The sequence below is a fragment of the Quercus lobata genome, chromosome 4 (assembly GCF_001633185.2).
Source record: "Quercus lobata isolate SW786 chromosome 4, ValleyOak3.0 Primary Assembly, whole genome shotgun sequence".
Classification (NCBI taxonomy): domain Eukaryota; kingdom Viridiplantae; phylum Streptophyta; class Magnoliopsida; order Fagales; family Fagaceae; genus Quercus; species Quercus lobata.
The window spans coordinates 14,230,334-14,246,726 of NC_044907.1; the positions used below are offsets into that span (position 1 = coordinate 14,230,334).

Consider the following 16,393-nt stretch of genomic DNA (forward strand, 5'->3'; position numbering starts at 1 on the left):
ACTAACATGTCTTGCATGTCTAATAAGATTATGAGCTACAGAGTTCCTTTGCCGACGAATATGAGAAAAAATAATGCTTTGAAAGGCCTCTAAAAGATTTTTGTTTAATTTTCACATAAAAAAATTTTAAAAATAATTCTTAAGTTAATACTATTAAGGATTTTTTTTATTATTATTATTATCATAAATACTAGTAGATGGGATTATCAAAGGTAGGTCCTACTCGTTAACACAAAACTTAATGGAACTTCATGTCTTTCCTAGTCACAGTAGTTAAGATCCTCAATCACGTGGTTGTTAAAATTTATGATCCTCACGAAGGTTAGCATCAAAAATTTGTGTGGATGTTAAAATTTTGTAGCTCACGATCCATTTTGTTGTGGGATAGTAAATGATTATGATAATATATTCTAACAACTTCTTCCTAGGAAAAAAAAATTTCTTTTGAGATTTATTTCATGCAATTAAAATTCCCAATGAAATAAGATTCATGTCCCCAATCCTATTCTTTCTTTGCATTTGCTCAAAGAGTAATGCTATGAACTTAACAAAAAGTTAAAATAATTTCACAATATTTCCAAATTAATATGTTATATCATTAAAAAAAATTAAATTGCAGATTACTATATATATATTTTTTTTTTGTAAAGATTAATATATATAGTTGACCCATGTATGAATTGACATGTTAATTTAAGAATATTGTGAAATTGTTATGATTTTTTTATTATGTCTCTAGCGTTACTCTTGCTCAAACTGTTTCCAATAGATGCAAGTCTGGCTCAGATTGAGAATCTTGAGTATCCGAGCGGAGGTCACTGACTCATTAACAGTCTTCTTGACTCATAAGAGGAATAAACCTACTAAACGAAAGTAGACATACTATGCATCAAGTTTAAGATACATAGAACTACAATTTTGGAGACAAAGCTGTCATAGCATGATACCAAGGGGCATCACAGTCACAGTGCTTCTCCACAAGAGTCCTGAAACGTACAAAAGGGAACCCAAATGGGGCTCCAATCGGATCTAATGAGCTCGGACATGTTGTCACAAACAAGGATAGCCTAATAAAAATGCAACCACAGTATCTCCCAACAGTCCTCGATGAAGTCCGTGTTTGGACGAATGAGGACTAGGACTCTAGGACCACTCGAGAAATTAATGATGATGAGCAAGAGTTTGAGCAAAAGAGTTTAAGTGCAAAAGATACACTCAACCACAGATGATGAGTTCGAAGCCTCGAACCTAAAGGCCTAGTGCAATGTTTAGGGACCGTAACCAACAATGTGAATTCATCAATTTCATGCTCTAAATCTTGGCCATGATAGAGGTAACCAGGTAATTATGTCCCCATAACCGTTCATGATGGCGATGTTGCTAAAATCAAGGAAAACATCACAATAAAAAGCTAATGGGATACATATTAGGAATTGGTATGAGAGAGATTCCCTTAGGTATCATAGTCATTAGGGCACCTATTAATATGACCCAAATATTTAAAACTGTCAAAAAAATCAATGAGAATAAGAGAGATGCTTGTCGCATTTATAAGAGACACGAATTCAGTTGCACATGCATACCACGAGATTGGTCCCATTAATTGTGAATAATGTGTGCCATAGCTGGACTTAATTAGGATTGTCGAAGTAGTTAGGCACTCAGTTAATACAACATTTAATAAGTCATTAATCTCTCTTTAGTCTTTAGTCGGAGTAGTTGAGATGTTTGTTAATGGGGCTGCTAAAAATTAATACTAGTTCTTGCAAAACATTTGTGGCAAAGTTGTTTGGGGATGTTTTGGAGATTCTAAAGGAGTAGTTAATATAGTAAATAAAGTTATCATTCGACCTAAATGCTTTAGCAAATAAGTTTGGGGCTAATTATAGGAAAGTTTTGACACTACTTTTATGAGAAATGAAAAAAGTTATCAAAATATTATTTTTTTTTTTTCTTTTCCCATAAAAATTTTCTTTAAATGGATTATTAACTATTGTTCTAAAGACATTCATTAGCATAACTCATACATGTAATATTTGACCAAAACATATTGGAAATGGGAAACAACTTAAATATGCCAAATCCCATGGAATGGACCAAAGTTTTGAGTAAAACTAGGACTTGGGGAACAGAATTGATAACTTGCTAGGTGCCCCCAAGAAACTCGCCCTTGTGTTGTGAAAACTAAAACAAAATTACTCAAATTTTAGGAAACTTTTAAGATTAATGCTACATGAATAAATTATTTTACAAATTATTGATATGACAAATTCTTATTGGTTTTCATCTAAACTTATCATTAACATCACTTTTTTACTTATTAATAATCACTTACCATATCAACAGTTTGTGACTTTAGTATTTTACAAATTTTAATAAAACTTTTATATAAAAAAATATATAAAAAGCTGTAATAAAAATCTATTACTTTTTTCTTTTTCTATAAAAAGTTTTTAAAAATAATTACTAAAATAATGCGCTTAAGACATTTCTTAACTTTATCCTTTATTAGATTGAGGTGATATATGTTGTTTTTTTTATATAATTCTATATATACTTTTACCCTTCTTTTTCTGGCTCTATTTGAACAAAAAAATAAAGTGAAGGGATGGAGCAGGTTCAAGTTTTATTTGAAAGAAAAATGCATGAATACTTAACCCCAAGAAACAGCACAATCAGGCAAGAGATTATGTCTAAGGAAGCAAGGCTACTACTTAGAATCTCTGAGTCTCTCTCTCCTCATAGCAAGAACTGACTCATCAAAGAAAAGTTTTGTAATTTAGTTAAGGGTCACATTAAATGGGTGCATTTTGGCAATTGCTAATAAACTGAAGGGATGGAGCAGGTTCAAGTTTTATTTGAAAGAAAAATGCATGAATACTTAACCCCAAGAAACAGCACAATCAGGCAAGAGATTATGTCTAAGGAAGCAAGGCTACTACTTAGAATCTCTGAGTCTCTCTCTCCTCATAGCAAGAACTGACTCATCAAAGAAAAGTTTTGTAATTTAGTTAAGGGTCACATTAAATGGGTGCATTTTGGCAATTGCTAATAAACTATAATAGAAATTTTTTTATACTACTTTCATGAGAAATATAAAAAGATGTCAACCAAATTAATTGTTTTATTATTTTTCTATAAAATATTTCTAAAAATGGTTCATAACTCAATGCCCTTAAGACATTTGTTAACATTTCTCTTTTCATTATTACACACTTCATAAAAAATTCTTAAAATCTTCTTGCACTAGCTCCTATTTATCGGGTGATCCCAGATCACTCTCTCCCAAACAAGTAAAGCATAAAAGACGTAATAGCGATTGCGTCATTCTCACAATCACAAACATACAACTATCTCACCAACTTGCCATTAATTATTAGTTCATTAGCATCAAGGACTGAATACTTTTCCTATGTCTGTTTTTTCCTGAAGAGCCAGTGAAAAGAGTTAGGATATGAAGGGCCACACGTCAAAATCTTGCAGTTGTTAGGATTGACTTGCTTCGTGTCTTCACTTTCTTTCAGTCTTTATGTGATAAGAAGAGAAATAGGACTTGAGTCTGTCCCATAAGAGAAATTCTTGCCACACACGATAGGTTCTATTGTGAATGAATGTGTATACGTATCATAGGTGTGGCAAGTTAGTATTATTGAAGTAAATAGATACTTAACCCCACCTTCCCCTCCTCCCCTATATCTTTTTATTAAATAATAAAAAATAAAAAAAAAAGTAATTAACTACTCAAGTTAACACATGCAAAATTTATTGCAAGGACAAGGTTTTTTTTTTTAAATAATGCAATTGTAATAATAATAGAGAGTCAATTTGAACAATAATTCTCTTAATAAAAGAGAACAAATTGTACTACTAAGTTAACGCATTTGATTCACATTCTCTTTCGACAACATTTTTCGAAATAATTTCCAAAAACATTCTCATAAATTAAAACAAGTTTTACAAGTAGTTTTCAAAATTAGTTTTCCAACTTGTTTTCAAAAACAAAATTTCAAATAAGTATGAGTTGTAGACCATTTTCCGAAAATTCCATTTTTTTTCTCCTAAGTATCATTTCCATTAAAAAAAATTTATCATTATTTGGGTCCCTTTTGAAAATATCATCTCAAAGAGAAAAATTCATGCAATTTTTAAAATATCTAAGAGAACACTCTCTTCTTCAAATATTTGAACGATAATTTATATGAAATAAACATTAGTTTCGTTAGTATTAAGTCATTAAGTTATTTATTTAATATATCAAATTAGCATTGATTTTGTTAGTATTAAATAATTTATTGTTCTTTTTAGATGATAAATATCATTGGATAACCAATAATTCTCACTTGTCGCTTGAAAAGAACTATTAGGATTAGAAATAAACAAAGAACAATCGGGATTAAGATGTAAGACTATTAATATAATTTTTTTATTAACAAATTATATACACACATAATGCATTTAAAGGGAAGGTTAAAGTGCTTTTTGATATCTTAACCTAATGATAAAGAGCAATCATTATGTAGTAGATATCACAACATATATATAGTATCACATTGGTTCCAAAGAAAATATATAATCGAATAAGAAAGTGTACGATCACTAACGTATAGAAACCGAAAAGAACTAAATTAATAAACATATATATATATATATTATAATTTATTTTTTTTTGTGCAAATTCTCACTTGAAGAAGAACAAGAACAAAGTTTTTCATTTTTCAAAAGGAGTGGCAATGTTCTTTTATTTATTTATTTGTATTTTTCCTTTTAGATTAAAAATACTACTTTATTTTCCTTTTGCCCCCTTCTTTTATTTATATATATATATATATATATTATATGTTTGGAATCATAAAAAACATTGATAAAATATAAAATATATTCTTTCTTTTTTTCTTTTTCTTTTTTCATTTATAAAACTTGATCCACATAAAGGATCGATAATAATTAATTGGTACGTTACACAGTAAAATATATCAAAAACAAATATTATTAAACAAAGACTAACATGTGAATAAACAAGGACTTGGTCCTACTGGCTGCAACTGCAACAATGTGAAACAAAGACTTCCAGTTAATTTATTAATTTGTTCGTGATTATAGGGAACTTTGTCATTATCGTTTGATTGAAGGGGAATGATTCTTTCACGCATAGAAGTTCTACGTGAACAACGTTTTCAAAATAAATTATAAATAGTTAGTTATTATTGGTTATTATTTGAATTTATCATTAAAATTATTTTTTTGCTCCACCAATAACAACTTATAATACCTTAACACTTAAAATTTGTTGTAAAAATATCATGAATATAACATTTCTCTTTCACAAAATGTGACTCACGTTATATGAAAATGCTTTAAAAAATATAATTTCAACTAATTTTCAGTATTGTCTCATCTTCCAAGCACGTTAATCATGGATGGGAGTTGGGTGGCTGAAATTTGCTCCCAAGTCTCACCTCTCTGTCTCAGTTTTTTTCATCAAATGCTAACATGTGAATAAACAAAGACTTGGTCCTACTGGATTAGGATATGGTGTAATACATAGGGTATTACACTGGGTGCAATTCACCCAAATTCTTTACAAATATTTTCACTTTTCATCTTTTTAACTATTACTTTTTACTTCTTTTAATTTTTTCCTTAATTTTTTTGAATCAATGGTTGAGATTGAAAGTTGCTTTTTGCAAATATCAATCTCAACCATTCATAGGTATTGCATCAGGTGCAATACCCTAAATATTGCACATGATCTCAATTCAGTCCTACTTGTTGCAACTACAACAATGTGAAATGAAGACTGCCAGTTAATTAATTAATTTGGTTGTGATTATGGGGAACTTTGTCATTGTCATTTGGTTGAAAGAGAAATGATCATTTCACAAAGAGAAATAATATGTTCACAACATTTTCAAAATAAATCATAGATGGTTAGTTATTATTAGTTATTATTTGAATTTAGCATTAAAATTATTATTTTGCCTCACCAATAACTACTTGTAACAACCTGGTACTTAGAATTTATTGTGAAAATGTTATGGGTATAGCATTTCTCATTCACAAAATGTGACTCACGTTCTATGAAAATGCTTTAAAATATATTTTTTCAACTACTTTTCGGTATTGTCTCATCTTCCAAGCACGTTAGTCGTGAATGGTAGTTGGGTGTTGACAATGAGGTTAGGCTTGGAGGCTTGATTGATTAGTTTTGGATGAGACCGAAAATGAAATGAAATGAAAGTGTAAAGTATTATTTGCCAGAAAAAATCTTTATTTTACAGTTAATTGAAAAATAATTTTTAGTTAACTAAAAATTTTAGTCACCAATGTAAAAGATATTTTTTAAAAATCAATTTCAGTCGAAACAGATAAAACCAAAGTCACAATTAAATTAAATCAACTGCCCTATCATAAATGTTTGTAATTAGTGGCACTTCAGGAAGATAATAAATAAGTATTTGAATAAATGATGTTAGGGATATTAAAATTTTACAACATGAGGCTTACAAAATTAATATATAAATGTATTTAATAAGTTGTTGACGTCTACAAATCATATTAATTGTCATATCAATTTGTATAGGCTTTGAAGTAAAATTTGTAGTATTTCTAACATTTTCCTATCTGAATTATGTCTTGTAATTAGTGACACACATATTTGTAAGACATGCGTATTTAAAGTTGTTTGCTATTTAGACCCCTGTAAACACAATTTGTTTAACATACTTTATTAGTCAAGTTGTTACTTAAGTTAATTATTCAAATCAAGGTTAAACAATAATAAATCATATCACAATAGAGAAAAAGTAAAGAAGACAAGCGATATGAGGACCTAGGAAAACCAATAAAACCGTCTAGTTTCAAGGTAAAAAACCTGAGGAGGATTTAACCTAAACAATCCATAAGGCAACAAATTCACTAAATAGAATAAAAGTGTTTACAATAGAATTTTCCCTAAATCCAATGCTACCTCTTATAGTACTTACTCATATGACCAGACACAGCTCTAAATCCACGGACTCTTATATTTTGAATTTGTTGCATACAAACACTTTAGTTTGTGACTTTGAGATCCCACTCAAAGATTTAGATCATCAACACAAACTTTCAAGTTTGTGACTCCAAAACCATCCTTGAAGGTTTAAATCTCTAGCACCTTTGATGACTAGTGATGGTAGCAACTTCTACAACATCGGATCTTAAGTTTCTTCAAAGAATAATACCGGTAAAAGATTTTAGAGAGTTTTGGGTACAAAAACCCTAGATCTACAATTAGAGGCACGAGAATCACTCTTTTCTCTCTCCAAAAATCCATTTAAAACGTGTTTTAGGGTTTCCTTTAAATATTATGTGAATTAGATCTGAAATCCTAATCACTTAATGGGCTTAATAAGCTGTTAGGCTTTAATTAAATTCTGCAAATTCGTGTCTTGATCGGTGAAGCCTTCTTCTTGATTGGTCGAACTTGGTAAGTTTTGAATTTCCTAAACCTGTAGCTTCTTTATTCTTGTATTCTGATTTGTAGCACCTTAAGCATTGTCTAATATACTCTATAGACTCTATAATCTATACCTAGAAAAGTTTGTGCTCATGATTTGTCAATTGTTCTAAACTTTTAAAACCTAACAATCTCTCTCTTTGGCAATCCATGACAAAACTACATATAAAATGAAATGCTCAAATACAAGAACATCCCTATTACAATAAAATGCCTAAATACATCAAAAATTTCAATCTAGTACTTCTAACTCAGAAGTTGCAAGAAGAGGCAGAAGGTCTTGATCGGAATATATCTGTCTTTCTTGAAACACTCAAAAGAGCATATCAACGCATGTGTGGAAATAAATACAGATAAACAATATGAATTACAATGATAACAAATATGTAAAATAATTCTCCCTCTGATTTAGATACATAAAAACTTTTATTTTCTCCTCCTCTCATAAACAATTTCATCTCTCCCTAAATAAAAACATTTTAAAAACCTTTTAAACATGATTCACAAATTTCATCTATTTCTCCCTCTTTTTGTCATGTATTGACAAAGGCAACCTAAATAGAATGTAGCCAGAAAACATACAAAACAAAGGTCAAGAGAAAATAGAGAATCAAGGAACCATTAAAAAAAAAATGCTCTACAAAAAATAGACACAACTCCCCCTATAAAGAGTAACAACTCCCCCTATGAATAGTATACGTTTTAAAAATAGCTTTCTCCTCCTATAAAGATAGGAAAAACAAAACAAGTTTTGGGAAAAATAGTTTTGGAGAAAATTTAGGAGGTGAGGAAAACTGAAAAGAAACACAAACCAAACATAAAAAATAAGTTGAGGATACACATGAATACAAATATTTTCTCTTTCAATATATGCAAACTTGACAGCATGAGACCCATAAATAGATGCATGCAAACACTTCTAGGCACAATTAGTTAAGACTATATAATATAGATCTCAATGATATAAAAATTCAGCATGCAAAGTGTTTTCATGTGTTGAGGTGTTTTGAACTCAAACCAACCTTAAGAGTAGAAAAAATATTTGCACATTTTATAATCCACCCTATCTCTCAAAAAAATATATTTTCAATTTTCAATAGTTCACACATCATGTAAAATAGCATATACTAAAATGTATTGAACACAAAAATTAATCAATCAATTTATAAATCAACTTGAGTACCCAATTTAGCAAAGTATATGCGTGTTGTGTATGAAACCAATGAGTGATATAAAAAATACAAGATAGATAAAGAAAACAATGTAATGCATGTGAATCCAATTACAAATAATGCATGAAAAGACTAGTCAATCAAGAACTAAAAAAACTGAAATTTTCAAGTTTCAATCAGTCGAAAGGAATCGAAAAAATTTTCAATCGAGTCAAGCAGAGAGTTTTGGCTTAAAAACTAGACAATTTCAATCAGTCGAGGACCTTGTTCGATCGATTGAACCAATAAAATTTTTTGAAATTTAAAAATCTGGAAATTTTATGCAGAAAAACAACTTAAAAAGCAGTTTTTAAGACTAATACATATGCATATGATCTAGAAAAGTTTTAAAAACATAATGACACTTAGATGCAAACATCAAATCCAATCAAGAAGTTAAAACCACAAGATTTAAACTTCTAAAGACATTTTTCTTCAAAATCTAACTAAAAAAAAATGTATTTACACAGCAAATTATATGTGTTAAGTTATGGTTTTTCACATGACATTTATGTTGGCTTTATTCCATGACAAAAAGTGTTGTAATTGCATTAATTTATTTTCTTGTACTTTGTGGTATTTAATTATAATCGATTTAGTGTTAAATGGTGAAGATTTGATCAAGACAGTTGAAGGTCACATGAGGAGCACATACTGGAAGTTGAAGAGTCAGTGTATTTCGTGACTTATCTCGCGACTTGGCCAACTCACGAGATGACTCATGAGATGCACTAATGGCTGGGATTTTAAGTGTGACTCCTATACCCTTTACCCATACTATATATACTCTCATTACCTACAAAATTGTAAGGAGGCTATTCAGAAAAAAACCCTAGAGAGAGATTTCTACAACACCCACCTTGTTAAAGAGAGCTACTCATCCTCAAAAGAGAATGGTTATTTATACCTTTCTCCTAGAATTTTCTAGTCTTAACAATCAAAAGAATGACATCAAAATCAAGATCATTTGTTCAAAAACTATAAACAACTCACACAATTAAGCACTAAATAGCACAAACTAATAAAACGCAAAAAGTAGCTCATCAAAGCTAAGCAAGGTACATAGTCATGAAATGTAAATTTCATTGGCCAACCTTAATTACACACTTAGTGGTGTGCAATACCACCAAAAAAAAAAAAAAAAAAAAACTGTGTTTTTATGTTATGACCAAAAATCAAAAAGCACACATTATGCTAGATGAATAAAATGAAACAACAATTCATGACAGTGCTCAACTAAGCTATAGAGGGTACACAAACAAGAAACATCAATTTCTTAATTAACCCATGAGTACATGTACAAACTAGAACATACTCATACAAAATTAGAAATAGCTCATACACTCAGTTATGCAATACACACTTTCTATGTTTCTCCACAATATCAAGCATGTTCTAAGTCAAAATAGAGATATTATAATTTATGTAATCCTCAAGAAAAATAAAACAATTTAGTAGTTCTACTATTGAGCTTTCATACTTATTGTGGGTCCAAATGCAAACACCAAGAAAAAAAAAAGCATTAAAAATACCAAATTGTAATCAGCCTGTCAACATTTTTTTCTCAACAAAGAGTAGTAATCAATTAGCATCACCCAAGCAAGCAAAAGAGACCATAAAACTCAGCAAAATAAAAACTATACAAAACAATTCTAAAGTTTAAAAACTATAGTCTAACTTTGTATAGCTTATACATACCTTCAAGTGCTTTAATTGGTCCAAAAGTCTTTGACAAAGCTCTCTAGTCCTTTCAAAGTCATCCTCTAATATTTCAAAATCAACCTATGCTTGTTATTAAACAAATAAGAAAAAGAGAAAAAATTAATGGTAACAAAATTCTTTTACATTACAACAGAACCAAGGGCAAGTATATATAACAATACTAAAGAAATATTTTTTTGAATTAATATCTTTCTCTTTTTGTTTTCCTAAGCTCTGTGTTTTTTCAGATTTAATAAACACAATTACTTATAAATAATAATAAAAAGAAAAATCTTCATTTACACATACCTAAACAATTATACAAATAAAACCAAACAGGCAATTAAGCTAAGCTAAACCAAATCTACTAAAAAAACCTAGATAGCAAAAAAAAAATAAAAACAGAACTTGGAACTTAAACACATGAAAGCAAAGAACATAAAAGAAAAAACTGTAGGTTTGTTGACTCCAAGTTGCTTAAGATTTTGCTGATCTCTCAGTAGTGGAGACCAAGGATGGAACTGTTTCTGTGGCTTCTCATCAAGAAGGAACCAATAAAATAAGACTAATAGCATTCTTTTACTCTGATTTTGTGCTAAAGTTTGAGTTTCAATAATTCCATTCACTCAAATTCTTTTCTTTGCCATCCAAATTTTACATGGGTCGTTATCAAAGTTAGGGCCCTTATATATTGTGGATACCAGGATATGGATGTATTTGGTAGTGGGGCTATGGGGGTAGTATTGAAGAGCCTCCCAGCCAATTGCATAGCCATGAAAAAATATTTATGTACGTGCTATGTAATACCACCAATTGCCTCATATTTGGTTCATAATTCATTTTTTCCATCATGCTAATATCTTCAAGACTTCATCCTTGAATTTTTGTTCATATTCATTATTCATAAATGAATAAATTATTTAGATTTATCACGACATGAAGGCAGGAAAAATTGAATCCAATCATCACTAATTAAGTCTAAAAGGGATTTCATCGAACTTGTGGAATGCAATAAAAACAAATTACAATAGAATACCAAAATAACATATACAGAACAATGCAAATTTTCATCTGCATTCAAAGAAACCCAAAAATTAAAATCGGCTCCCATTTAGTAACACCATAGACATAGACACAGACACAACAGCAGGCAACGAAACATATATTGCAAGAACCTTTGAAGTTTCTTTAGTAATTGTTGCAAAAAAACCAAAAGAGACTGGGAACTCGACACCATAAATAAATACCCGCACATCAGTCTAGCCTAAATACCAAAAACAAAACCAAATCTAATTCAAATACTCTAATCAGAAGCAAATATAACCCAAAGGGCTAAATAAGAAACAATTCAGCCCAATTATAAAAACCTGATCATATTTATGCCTAATGGATGGGGATGAGCTGCAAATCAAGAGAAAAACTAACCGGTAGTTGTTCCGAAGTGAACGATAACCCAAAAAGCAAAGAGGAAAACTTTCTGGTAATGGTGAAGGACTCTGTTTATGGGTTCTCTTTGTTTTTTGTTTTTTTTAAATAAAATGTGGATGGGTCTTTCTCATGTTCTTTCCATTTTCTTCAAACTGTATTTTAACCATGTGTTTAATTGGTTTATGGTATAGGTGTCTTATCAGTAGAAACTACTGTTAAAATTGTGTTTTGATGTTGACGAAACAGTATATCCCTTCATTTTTTAGCTTATACATAGCAGAATCTTAGATGAGTTTTTTTCCTACATGGCAGCACAGTCTTAATGGTATGAGAAAGCTTTACCTTTTTATATATAGGACTAGTCGTTAATCCATACGATGCACGAAAAAGCTATTGCGTATGAAGATTTAAATAGTTCTTTGTTTCTTTCTCTTTAATTGTACATTAGGATTCCAATCTCATAAATTCTTATCGTTGATATGAAACATTAAATTACTACATGAAAAATACCAATCAAACTTAAATTTAATTTTAAATTAGTATTCCAATCCTTAACATCCTCAATTATCCAATAAATGTTAAACTATCAATTTCTAATGAATTGATAGATGTGTTTAGCATGCTGAAAAAAATTCTAAATATAATTTTAATTCCTATAATAAAACAGAGATACAAAACACTTTATTTAGTTGAGAAGCAGCAATAATTATGGATTTAGCAATCAAACAAACAAAACATAAAATTTCTGCAGAAGGTCATAACAGCTTCAACATTGATGCTCAATTGCTCATTCCCTCTTTTTTTTTTTTTTTTTTTTTTTTCAACTGAAATACCATAGGTTATCATGAAAAAATGAATGAAAACTCAAGATATTCCTTACCATTATCAATACCCCTGCAAAAATTGTTGCCGGTGCTGTATAATTCATGCTCTACTCACATATGGGAAATACTTCTTTTTATGTTAAATAAATATTAAAATTATTTAGTTTACTTGAAAATGATCACAAAAAACTTAGGCTGCGTGAATGCAATTCATATCTAATTAAATCCATTACTATAAAAGTGCTCTTACATCTACTTTGATAAGTACTAATAATATAAGAATTGAATATTTGGTTGTGAAAGGAATGTATGCAACTATACATCAGTTCTTTGAGCTCATTGAGCATAAATGTATAGGGGCTCTTTCTTGTGCATTGATCTAAGAAATCTATAGAATTAATCCTTATCCTAAAAATGAAAAGAACTGGCCACAGTCATGGACTGGAGGGCAAAGCAAAAAATCACATGTTCACAAAGATTTCAAAGTTCTTCAGATGGAAATTTGACAATATCGCCCCTCAAACATGTTTGATACACATATCATACAGCAAAAATACTTATCATAAATGTTATTAAAAAATAAAAATCAAGCTCTAAATTTAGATGATTCACCTACTATGCATAAAACTTTCTACTATGCTCAACCATTTTATCTTCAAAACTTTATAACAGGCATTGCTGCAAAAATTTGGATGATTCACCTAGAGTACATCTTTGGCAGTGACTCACTTAATTAAATACACTTTCCAACCTTAATCCTAAATCCAAATAAAAGAAAGCCAACAAATTCAAACTATTCCAAGTCTGAATTAAAAGCAATGAAAACAGAGTTGAAGTCTAGAACCACATATTTACTACAATCTTGACAAAGTGACCCTCCTCAGCCAAACAAAAAATCTTAAATGTTTACATCTAAGCAGCAACCCATGCAATATAATTTCAAAAAATCATACACTAGAAACTGGTCCCTTGCAGTAATAAAAATCTGATAGTGAAAGAACATTGGAAAATTATAAATTGGTAAGGGAAAAATCCTAATATTAAAGTAAAAATATCACTAACCATTCTTTAAAGAGACAAAGCCCAGGTAGAATTTGATCTTCTATGGATTAGGAATTCAAATCCCTAATTGAAGACAATTGGATCAAACCCAACCAGAGAGATTTGTGTAGTGTGGACATGGTGGTTAGTGTATCTTTTTGCTTGCTGCAACCAGAAAGAATAAAATAATTAATGTATGTCTTTCATGTCTTTTCTGTTAGGATAAAAATAAAAGGATTTTACTAATGTGTGCCCTAAGGGCACACAATAATTAACCATTTTTGGAAAAAGTTTCTAGGAAATTGAAAAAGTATTGGCAGCTTTTTTAATTTTCGAGAAAATGTTTCCAAAAATAAAAAGCTTAATATGTGCCCCACACATTAACCGGACCCAAAATAAAAAGGCTCCAAATGATGATCTTAGGATTTGGACTCACGTGGGCACACATTAACCGGACCCAAAATAAAAAGGCTCCAAATGATGATCTTAGGATTTGGACTCACGTGCTTAAGGGGATAACATAATTACATTCCACACTTGTACCTCAAGTTGTTAAAGTGAATAGTTATGACTTATGAGTATTACTGGTAGAATTGTAAAATTTTAAAAAATTATAAGATTGTCGGTAAAAAAATTACGGTGTCGGTAAAATCCCAAAAAAAAAAAAAAAAGTGTCGGTATATAATTTTGTTTGCACTTTTTTGTTTTTACTGTCTGACACACTGCTATGTTCGCTGCCTCAGGTTTTTTGGGAGTTTTCACAGTACCAAAACTCTGCTCATTGTACTCTGCACAGTTAACTGCAATTGGTAAATTCCTCAATTTATTAGCCCTTTTATCAAATTCTGTTCCAAATGTCTTATCCATAACTCATCAAACTATATTTTCTACCTTTTATTGCGATTATAATCTGGTCAATAGCCTATTTTTCTCTACAAGTGTGGAATGTAAATAATATATAATTGTGTGCTTTACTCCGTTTAATCAATTCTTATTTTTGAAGACCCCGTATGAATGGACTTCGACATTTGATACTTTTTGTACTGTGGACAGTCTAAGAGTTTTTGGATACCTTGAGTTTTTGTTAGTCTTTCTTGTATTTATGCAGTAGCCGTATATATTATGCAAGCGAAGTTGTCAAGTAGGTGCATTTAAATTGTAAAAGGAAACCACAATGTGATTGTAAATGCCAAGCTAAAAGCTTTGGCGCTCCGGATGAACGCCACGTTTCTGAAAATTCCCCAAGAAGTCCTTTTGGGCCTTCTCATTACGAAACCGAACGTGAAGAGAAGGAATAGGATCAGAAGAAGACAACTCGAAACCAAGAGGATTTCGAGTTAGAGTGGATTTACGCACTTTGGGTGCCATAGTGCAGTCTATCCAAGAGAGAGAGAGAGAGAACACATCACAAATCAAAAATAGGAATGAAAGAATACGTATGCATGAAATATGCATGAACATGTGACGTGCAAAATTTAAAGGCATCATGGGTAAAAACCCAATCCAAGCCTACCAGCACACATTCAACAATAATCAAGCATGCATCTAAAATGCATGAAACATTGTTAAAATGCAATGAGAATGCAATATGAGCATATAACATCAAATCAACAATACCCAACCCAACAATTTCACAAAAATCTCAAAAACCCCAAAACTTAGGTCTAAAATGCATGACTGCATGTAAATGAGGATTTAAGAGCACTTACCAAAGGATTAAGGCTTGATCTAGGCCGAAAATCACATGGGTAGAGAGATAGGAGTGAAAGAGAAGTGTTTGGAGTGAGAGAAAAGATTTTATGTCGAGAGAGAAAGAGAAAAAATGAGATCTGATTTGCATTCAGCCTATATATAGAAATCGCAGCTCGATGGATCGAGGTATCTATTGAGATTTGTCGACTACTAAATCTCAACACAAATGAATCGGTCAAGGTGCTGTTGAGGATCTGTCGACGGCAAAATCACCCCGATGGATCAAGAATTTGTCGAGAATCTATCAGCCAGACAGAGAGCTCAGAAATTTGGCTCAATGGATCAAAGAAGCTGTTGAGAATTTATTGAGAAGAAACCCAGAAATCTAGATGGATCGAAATTTCGTCAAGATCTGTCGAGAAAAGGATAAAGAAGGGCTCGATGGAACGAAATCTGTCAAGGATCTATCGAGAAGCTGTCAAGCTTGAAGAAAGAAGGTTTTTCAAGAAGGGAAAAACACATAAAGATGAATGCGACAAGTAAGCTACTTAAACATAGATCCAATCAACATATTTAGCTCTCAAAACATCTCTCAACAACTATGCAAAGCATTCAGATCCAAAACACACACACACACTAAACAAGTCTAACCTATTTTATATTTCAAGAACAAGTTAAGACAGTTTAGTGAGCATATATTAACACATGCATTCCTTATGATAGCCAAGTCACATTATACCTGCACACGTATCAAAAGTAGCAAAGAATTTTGTGTGTTATGTGTGAAAACATAGCAAGAGTGTCTTATATTATGATGATTTGAGATATAAGAAAATTAAATACACTCACACACAATCATAACTGCTTGATGGGGATTATCACCTTCGAGGTACATTATATAACTCTCACTTCTCCTAAAAGCAACCATATTTAAAAGCATTTTGATTTTTTTGCTTTTATTTTTCTTTGCATATTTTCTTTTTGAACAAATCATGCATGGG

General features: G+C 30.7%; 1 long non-coding RNA gene across 1 annotated transcript; it reads right to left on the bottom strand.

Annotated features, from left to right (window-relative positions):
• Nucleotides 1–7,696: 7,696 nt before the first annotated feature.
• Nucleotides 7,697–11,924, bottom strand: LOC115983480. Its single transcript, XR_004090070.1, has 3 exons — nt 11,833–11,924; nt 10,405–10,488; nt 7,697–8,049 (listed from the first exon to the last, which is right to left on the bottom strand). It is a non-coding gene; the product is annotated as an uncharacterized LOC115983480 (long non-coding RNA).
• Nucleotides 11,925–16,393: the final 4,469 nt, after the last annotated feature.